This window comes from Lissotriton vulgaris, unplaced genomic scaffold, assembly GCF_964263255.1.
Source record: "Lissotriton vulgaris unplaced genomic scaffold, aLisVul1.2 SCAFFOLD_1203, whole genome shotgun sequence".
In the NCBI taxonomy this organism is placed as follows: domain Eukaryota; kingdom Metazoa; phylum Chordata; class Amphibia; order Caudata; family Salamandridae; genus Lissotriton; species Lissotriton vulgaris.
Window position 1 is genome coordinate 372,919 of NW_028248146.1, and position 9,562 is coordinate 382,480.

Below are 9,562 nucleotides of genomic sequence, written 5' to 3' on the forward strand. Positions count from 1 at the left end.
TCCCCCAGATCTCCCGAAATAAATGGTACCTCACTTGCGTTGTTGGGCATAGTGGCTGCGACATGAAACAGCGCAAAACGCAGCATGGTCGCACCTCAATTTCCCAGTGAAATCTTGCCCTTTTTGGACAAAAAGATCACCTTTTGTTTTTGAGCCCTAGCTCTGCCAGCACCTGGAGAAACTTAGCAAACCTATACATTTTTGAAAAGTAGACACCGAGGCAAATTCAGGATGGGGTGACTCGTCTGCCTACCCCCAGGTTTTGTTACCCATAATCCCTTGCAAAGCTAAGAATTTGAAAAAAAAAACAATTTCCTCATATTTCTGTGGTGGAAAGTTCTGGAATCTGCGTGGATCAACAAATTTCCACCCACCCAGCATTCCCCCAGGTCTCCCAAAAAAAATGGTACCTCACTTGCGTTGTTAGGCATAGTGGCTGCGACATGAAACAGCGTAAAACGCAACGTGGTTGCACCTCAATTTCACAGTGAAATCTTGCCCATTTTAGACAAAAAGACTACCTTTTGTTTTTGAGCTCTAGCTCTGCCAGCACCTAGGGAAACCTAGCCAACCTATACATTTTTGAAAACTAGACACCCAGAAAAATTCAGGATGGGGTGACTCGTCTGCCTACCCCCAGGTTTTGTTACCCAGGATCCCTTGCAAACCTAAGAATTTGACAAAAAAACACATTTTCCTCACATTTCTGTGGTGGTAAGTTCTGGAATCTGTGTGGATCAGCAAATTTCCACCCACCCAGCGTTCCCCCAGGACACTTAAAAATATGGTACCTCACTTGTGTGGGTAGGCATAGTGGCTGCGACATAAAACAGCGCAAAATGCAACATGGTCGCACCTCAATTTCCCAGTGAAATCTTGCCCATTTTGGACAAAAAGACTACCTTTTGTTTTTGAGCCCTAGGTCTGCCAGCACCTGGGGAAACCTAGCAAACCTATACATTTTTGAAAGGTAGACACCCAGGCAAATTCAGGATGGGGTGACTCGTCTGCCTACCCCCAGGTTTTGTTACCCAGAATCCCTTGCAAAGCTAAGAATTTGACAAACAAAAACCATTTTCCTCATATTTCTGTGGTGGAAAGTTCTGGAATCTGCGAGGATCAACAAATTTCCACCCACCCAGCGTTCCCCCAGGTCTCCCAAATAAAATGGTACCTCACTTGCATTGTTAGGCATAGTGGCTGCGACATGAAACAGCGCAAAACGCAACGTGGTTGCACCTCAATTTCACAGTGAAATCTTGCGCTTTTTGGACAAAGAGACTACCTTTTGTTTTTGAGTCCTAGCTCTGCCAGCACCTAGGGAAACCTAGCAAACCTATACATTTTTGGAAACTAGACACCCAGGGGTATTCAGGATGGGGTGCCTCGACTACCTACCACCAGGTTTTGTTACCCAGAATCCCTTGCAAAGCAAAGAATTTGACAAAAAAAACACATTTTGCTCACATTTCTGTGGTGGAAAGTTCTGGAATGTATGTGGATCAACACATTTCTACCCACCCAGCTTTCCCCCAGGTCTCCCAAAAAAAATGGTACCTCACTTGTGTGGGTAGGCATAGTGGCTGCGACATGAAACAGCGCAAAACGCAACATGGTCGCACCTCAATTTCCCAGTGAAATCTTGCCCATTTTGGACAAAAAGACTACCTTTTGTTTTTGAGCCCTAGGTCTGCCCGCACCTAGGGAAACCTGTCAAACCTATACATTTTGGAAAGTTAGACACCCAGGGGAATTCAGGATGGGGTGACTCGTCTGCCTACCCCCAGGTTTTGTTACCCAGAATCCCTTGCAAACCTAAATATTTGACCAAAAAAAACACATTTTCCTCACATTTCTGTGGTGGAAAGTTCTGGAATCTGCGTGGATCAACAAATTTTTACCCACCCAGCGTTCCCCCAGGTCTCCCAAAAAAAATGGTACCTCACTTGCGTTGTTAGGCATAGTGGCTGCGACATGAAACAGCCAAAAACGCAACGTGGTTGCACCTCAATTTCACAGTGAAATCTTGCGCTTTTTGGACAAAGAGACTACCTTTTGTTTTTGAGCCCTAGCTCTGCCAACACCTAGGGAAACCTAGCAAACCTATACATTTTTAAAAACTAAACACCCAGGGAAATTCAGGATAGGGTGACTTGACTGCCTACCACCATGTTTTGTTACCCAAAATCCCTTGCAAAGCAAAGAATTTGACAAAAAAACACATTTTCCTCACATTTCTGTGGAGGAAAGTTCTGGAATCTGCGTGGATCAACAAATTTCTACCCACCCAGCGTTCCCCCAGGTCTCACAAAAAAAATAGTACCTCACTTGCGTGGTTAGGCATAGTGGCTGCGACATGAAACAGCGCAAAACGCAACATGGTCGCACCTCAATTTCCCAGTGAAATCTTGCCCTTTTTGGACAAAAAGACTACCTTTTGTTTTTGAGCCCTAGCTCTGCCAGCACCTAGGGAAACCTAGCAAACTTATACAATTTTTAAAAAGTAGACACCCATGGGAATTCAGGATGGGGTGACTCGTCTGCCTACTCCCAGGTTTTGTTACCCAGAATTCCTTGCAAATCTAAGAATTTGACAAAAAAAGAAAACATTTTCCTCACATTTCTGTGGTGGTAAGTTCTGGAATCTGCGTGGATCAGCAAATTTCCACCCACCCAGCGTTCCCCCAGGACTCCTGAAAAAAATGGTACCTCACTTGCGTGGGTAGGCATAGTGGCTGCGACATGAATCAGCGCAAAAAGCAACATGGTCGCACCTCAATTTCCCAGTGAAATCTTGCCCTTTTTGGACAAAAAGACTACCTTTGGTTTTTGAGCCCTAGCTCTGCCAGCAACTAGGGAAACCTAGCAAACCTATACATTTTTAAAAAGTAGACACCCATGGGAATTCAGGATGGGGTGACTCGTCCGCCTACCCCCAGGTTTTGTTACCCAGAATCCCTTGCAAACCTAACAATTTGACAAAAAAAACACATTTTGCACACATTTCTGTGGTGGAAAGTTCTGGAATCTGCGTGGATCAACAAATTTCCACCCACCCAGCGTTCCCCCAGGTCTTCCCAAAAAAATGGTACCTCACTTGCGTGGGTAGGCATAGTGGCTGCGACATTAAACAGCGCAAAACGCAGCATGGTCGCACCTCAATTTCCCAGTGAAATCATGCGCTTTTTGGACAAAGAGACTACCTTTTGTTTTTGAGCCCTAGCTCTGCCAGCACCAAGGGAAACCTAGCAAACCTATACATTTTTTAAAGCTAGACACCCAGGGGAATTCAGGATGGGGTGACTCGTCTGCATACCCCCAGGTTTTGTTACCCAGGATCCCTTGCAAACCTAAGAATTTGACAAAAAAAACACATTTTGCTCACATTTCTGTGGTGGAAAGTTCTGGAATCTGCGTGGATCAACAAATTTCCACCCACCCAGCGTTCCCCCAGATGTCCCGAAATAAATGGTACCTCACTTGCGTTGTTAGGCATAGTGGCTGCGACATGAAACAGCGCAAAACGCAGCATGGTCGCACCTCAATTTCCCAGTGAAATCTTGCCCTTTTTGGACAAAAAGACTACCTTTTGTTTTTGAGCCCTAGCTCTGCCAGCACCTGGAGAAACCTAGCAAACCTATACATTTTTGAAAAGTAGACACCCAGGCAAATTCAGGATGGGGTGACTCGTCTGCCTACCCCCAGGTTTTGTTACCCATAATCCCTTGCAAAGCTAAGAATTTGACAAAAAAACATTTTCCTCATATTTCTGTGGTGGAAAGTTCTGGAATATGCGTGGATCAACAAATTTCCACCCACCCAGCGTTCCCCCAGGTCTCCCAAAAAAATGATACCTCACTTGCGTTGTTAGGCATAGTGGCTGCAACATGAAACAGCGCAAAACGCAACGTGGTTGCACCTCAATTTCACAGTGAAATCTTGCCCATTTTGGACAAAAAGACTACCTTTAGTTTTTGAGCTCTAGCTCTGCCAGCACCTAGGGAAACCTAGCCAATCTATACATTTTTGAAAACTAGACACCCAGAGAAAATCAGGATGGGGTGACTCGTCTGCCTAACCCCAGGTTTTGTTACCCAGGATCCCTTGCAAACCTAAGAATTTGACAAAAAAAACACATTTTCCTCACATTTCTGTGGTGGTAAGTTCTGGAATCTGTGTGGATCAGAACATTTCCACCTACCCAGCGTTCCCCCAGTACTCCTGAAAAAAATGGTACCTCACTTGTGTGGGTAGGCATAGTGGCTGCGACATAAAACAGCGCAAAACGCAACATGGTCGCACCTCAATTTCCCAGTGAAATCTTGCCCATTTTAGACAAAAAGACTACCTTTTGTTTTTGAGCCCTAGGTCTGCCAGGACCTGGGGAAACCTAGCAAACCTATACATTTTTGAAGGGTAGACACCCAGGCGAATTCAGGATGGGGTGACTCGTCTGCCTACCTCCAGGTTTTGTTACCCAGAATCCCTTGCAAATCTAAGAATATGACAAAAAAAACAATTTTCCTCATATTTCTGTGGTGGAAAGTTCTGGAATCTGCGAGGATCAACACATTTCCACCCACCCAGCGTTCCCCCAGGTCTCCCAAATAAAATGGTACCTCACTTGCGTTGTTAGGCATAGTGGCTGCGACATGAAACAGCGCAAAACGCAACGTGGTTGCACCTCAATTTCACAGTGAAATCTTGCGCTTTTTGGACAAAGAGACTACCTTTTGTTTTTGAGCCCTAGCTCTGCCAGCACCTAGCAAAACCTTTCAAACCTATACATTTTTGAAAACTAGACACCCAGGGAAATTCAGGATGGGGTGACTCGACTACCTACTACCAGGTTATGTTACCCAGAATCCCTTGCAAAGCAAAGAATTTGACAAACAAAACACATTTTCCTCACATTTCTGTGGTGTAAAGTTCTGGAATGTACGTGGATCAACAAATTTCTACCCACCCAGCTTGCCCCCAGGTCTCCCAAAAAAAATGGTACCTCACTTTTGTGGGTAGGCATAGTGGCTGCGACATAAAACAGCGCAAAACGCAACATGGTCGCACCTCAATTTCACAGTGAAATCTTGCACTTTTTGGACAAAGAGACTACCTTTTGTTTTTGAGCCCTAGCTCTGCCAACACCTAGGGAAACCTAGCAAACCTATACATTTTTAAAAACTAGACTCCCAGGGAAATTCAGGATGGGGGGACTTGACTGCCTACCACCAGGTTTTGTTACCCAAAATCCCTTGCAAAGCAAAGAATTTGACAAAAAAAACACATTTTCCTCACATTTCTGTGGAGGAAAGTTCTGGAATCTGCGTGGACCAACAAATTTCTACCCACCCAGCGTTCCCCCAGGTCTCCCAAAAAAAATGGTACCTCACTTGCGTGGGTAGGCATAGTGGCTGCGACATGAAGCAGCGCAAAACGCAACGTGGTCGCACCTCAATTTCCCAGTGAAATCTTGCGCTTTTTGGACAAAGAGACTACCTTTTGTTTTTGAGCCCTAGCTCTGCCAGCACCAAGGGAAACCTAGCAAACCTATACATTTTTTAAAGCTAGACACCCAGGGGAATTCAGGATGGGGTGACTCGTCTGCCTACTCCCAGGTTTTGTTACCCAGAATTCCTTGCAAAGCTAAGAATTTGACAAAAAAAGAAAACATTTTCCTCACATTTCTGTGGTGGAAAGTTCTGGAATCTGCGTGGATCAACAAATTTCCACCCACCCAGCGTTCCCCCAGGTCTCCCAAAAAAAATGTTACCTCACTTGCGTGGGTAGGCATAGTGGCTAAACAGCGCAAAACGCAACATGGTCGCACCTCAATTTCCCAGTGAAATCTTGCCCATTTTGGACAAAAAGACTACCTTTTGTTTTTGAGCCCTAGCTCTGCCAGCACCTTGGGAAACCTAGCCAACCTATACATTTTTGAAAACTAGACACCCAGGGAAATTCAGGATGGGGTGACTCGACTATCTACTACCAGGTTATGTTACCCAGAATCCCTTGCAAAGCAAAGAATTTGACAAACAAAACACATTTTCCTCACATTTCTGTGGTGTAAAGTTCTGTAATGTACGTGGATCAACAAATTTCTACCCACCCAGCTTTCCCCCAGGTCTCCCAAAAAAAATGGTACCTCACTTTTGTGGGTAGGCATAGTGGCTGCGACATAAAACAGCGCAAAACGCAACATGGTCGCACCTCAATTTCACAGTGAAATCTTGCACTTTTTGGACAAAGAGACTACCTTTTGTTTTTGAGCCCTAGCTCTGCCAACACCTAGGGAAACCTAGCAAACCTATACATTTTTAAAAACTAAACACCCAGGGAAATTCAGGATGGGGGGACTTGACTGCCTACCACTAGGTTTTGTTACCCAAAATCCCTTGCAAAGCAAAGAATTTGACAAAAAAAACACATTTTCCTCACATTTCTGTGGAGGAAAGTTCTGGAATCTGCGTGGATCAACAAATTTCTACCCACCCAGCGTTCCCCCAGGTCTCCCAAAAAAAATGGTACCTCACTTGCGTGGGTAGGCATAGTGGCTGCGACATGAAGCAGCGTAAAAAAACAACGTGGTCGCACCTCAATTTCCCAGTGAAATCTTGCGCTTTTTGGACAAAGAGACTACCTTTTGTTTTTGAGCCCTAGCTCTGCCAGCACCAAGGGAAACCTAGCAAACCTATACATTTTTTAAAGCTAGACACCCAGGGGAGTTCAGGATGGGGTGACTCGTCTGCCTACCCCCAGGTTTTGTTACCCAGGATCCCTTGCAAACCTAAGAATTTGACAAAAAAACACATTTTGCTCACATTTTTGTGGTGGTAAGTTCTGGAATCTGCGTGGATCAGCGAATTTCCACCCACCCAGCGTTTCCCCAGGACTCCTGAAAAAAATGGTACCTCACTTGCGTGGGTAGGCATAGTGGCTGCGACATGAAACAGCGCAAAACGCAACATGGTCGCACCTCAATTTCACAGTGAAATCTTGCACTTTTTGGACAAAGAGACTACCTTTTGTTTTTGAGCCCTAGCTCTGCCAACACCTAGGGAAACTTAGCAAACCTATACATTTTTAAAAACTAGACGCCCAGGGAAATTCAGGATGGGGGACTTGACTGCCTACCACCAGGTTTTGTTACCCAAAATCCCTTGCAAAGCAAAGAATTTGACAAAAAAAACACATTTTCCTCACATTTCTGTGGAGGAAAGTTCTGGAATCTGCGTGGATCAACAAATTTCTACCCACCCAGCGTTCCCCCAGGTCTCCCAAAAAAAATGGTACCTCACTTGCGTGGGTAGGCATAGTGGCTGCGACATGAAGCAGCGCAAAACGCAACGTGGTCGCACCTCAATTTCCCAGTGAAATTTTGCGCTTTTTGGACAAAGAGACTACCTTTTGTTTTTGAGCCCTAGCTCTGCCAGCACCAAGGGAAACCTAGCAAACCTATACATTTTTTAAAGCTAGACACCCAGGGGAATTCAGGATGGGTGACTCGTCTGCCTACCCCCAGGTTTTGTTACCCAGGATCCCTTGCAAACCTAAGAATTTGACAAAAAAACACATTTTGATCACATTTCTGTGGTGGTAAGTTCTGGAATCTGCGTGGATCAGCGAATTTCCGCCCACCCAGCGTTTCCCCAGGACTCCTGAAAAAAATGGTACCTCACTTGCGTGGGTAGGCATAGTGGCTGCGACATGAAACAGCGCAAAAAGCAACATGGTCGCACCTCAATTTCCCAGTGAAATCTTGCCCTTTTTGGACAAAAAGACTACCTTTGGTTTTTGAGCCCTAGCTCTGCCAGCAACTAGGGAAACCTAGCAAACCTATACATTTTTGAAAAGTAGACACCCATGGGAATTCAGGATGGGGTGACTCGTCCGCCTACCCCCAGGTTTTGTTACCCAGAATCCCTTGCGAACCTAACAATTTGACAAGTAATACTAATTTTCCTCACATTTCTGTGGTGGAAAGTTCTGGAATCTGCGTGGATCAACAAATTTCCACCCACCCAGCGTTCCCCCAGATCTCCCAAAATAAATAGTACCTCACTTGCATTGTTAGGCATAGTGGCTGCGACATGAAACAGCGCAAAACGCAGCATGGTTGCACCTCAATTTCCCAGTGAAATCTTGCCCTTTTTGGACAAAAAGACTACCTTTTGTTGTTTTTTAGCCCTAGCTCTGCCAGCACCTAGAGAAACCTGGCAAACTTATACATTTTTAAAAAGTAGACACCCATGGAAATTCAGGATGGGGTGACTCGTCTGCCTACTCCCAGGTTTTGTTACCCAGAATTCCTTGCAAAGCTAAGAATTTGACAAAAAAAGAAAACATTTTCCTCACATTTCTGTGGTGGAAAGTTCTGGAATCTGCGTGGATCAACAAATTTCCACCCACCCAGCGTTCCCCCAGATCTCCCAAAAAAAATGTTACCTCACTTGCGTGGGTAGGCATAGTGGCTAAACAGCGCAAAACGCAACATGGTCGCACCTCAATTTCCCAGTGAAATCTTGCCCATTTTGGACAAAAAGACTACCTTTTGTTTTTGAGCCCTAGCTCTGCCAGCACCTTGGGAAACCTAGCCAACCTATACATTTTTGAAAACTAAACACCCAGGGGAATTCAGGATGGGGTGACTCGTCTGCCTACCCCCAGGTTTTGTTACCCAGGATCCCTTGCAAACCTAAGAATTTGACAAAAAAAACACATTTTCCTCACATTTCTGTGGTGGTAAGTTCTGGAATCTGTGTGGATCAGAACATTTCCACCCACCCAGCGTTCCCCCAGGACTCCTGAAAAAAATGGTACCTCACTTGTGTGGGTAGGCATAGTGGCTGCGACATAAAACAGCGCAAAACGCAACATGGTCGCACCTCAATTTCCCAGTGAAATCTTGCCCATTTTAGACAAAAAGACTACCTTTTGTTTTTGAGCCCTAGGTCTGCCAGGACCTTGGGAAACCTAGCAAACCTATACATTTTTAAAAGGTAGACACCCAGGCGAATTCAGGATGGGGTGACTCGTCTGCCTACCTCCAGGTTTTGTTACCCAGAATCCCTTGCAAATCTAAGAATATGACAAAAAAAACAATTTTCCTCATATTTCTGTGGTGGAAAGTTCTGGAATCTGCGAGGATCAACACATTTCCACCCACCCAGCGTTCCCCCAGGTCTCCCAAATAAAATGGTACCTCACTTGCGTTGTTAGGCATAGTGGCTGCGACATGAAACAGCGCAAAACGCAACGTGGTTGCACCTCAATTTCACAGTGAAATCTTGCGCTTTTTGGACAAAGAGACTACCTTTTGTTTTTGAGCCCTAGCTCTGCCAGCACCTAGCGAAACCTTACAAACCTATACATTTTTGAAAACTAGACACCCAGGGAAATTCAGGATGGGGTGACTCGACTATCTACTACCAGGTTATGTTACCCAGAATCCCTTGCAAAGCAAAGAATTTGACAAACAAAACACATTTTCCTCACATTTCTGTGGTGTAAAGTTCTGGAATGTACGTGGATCAACAAATTTCTACCCACCCAGCTTTCCCCC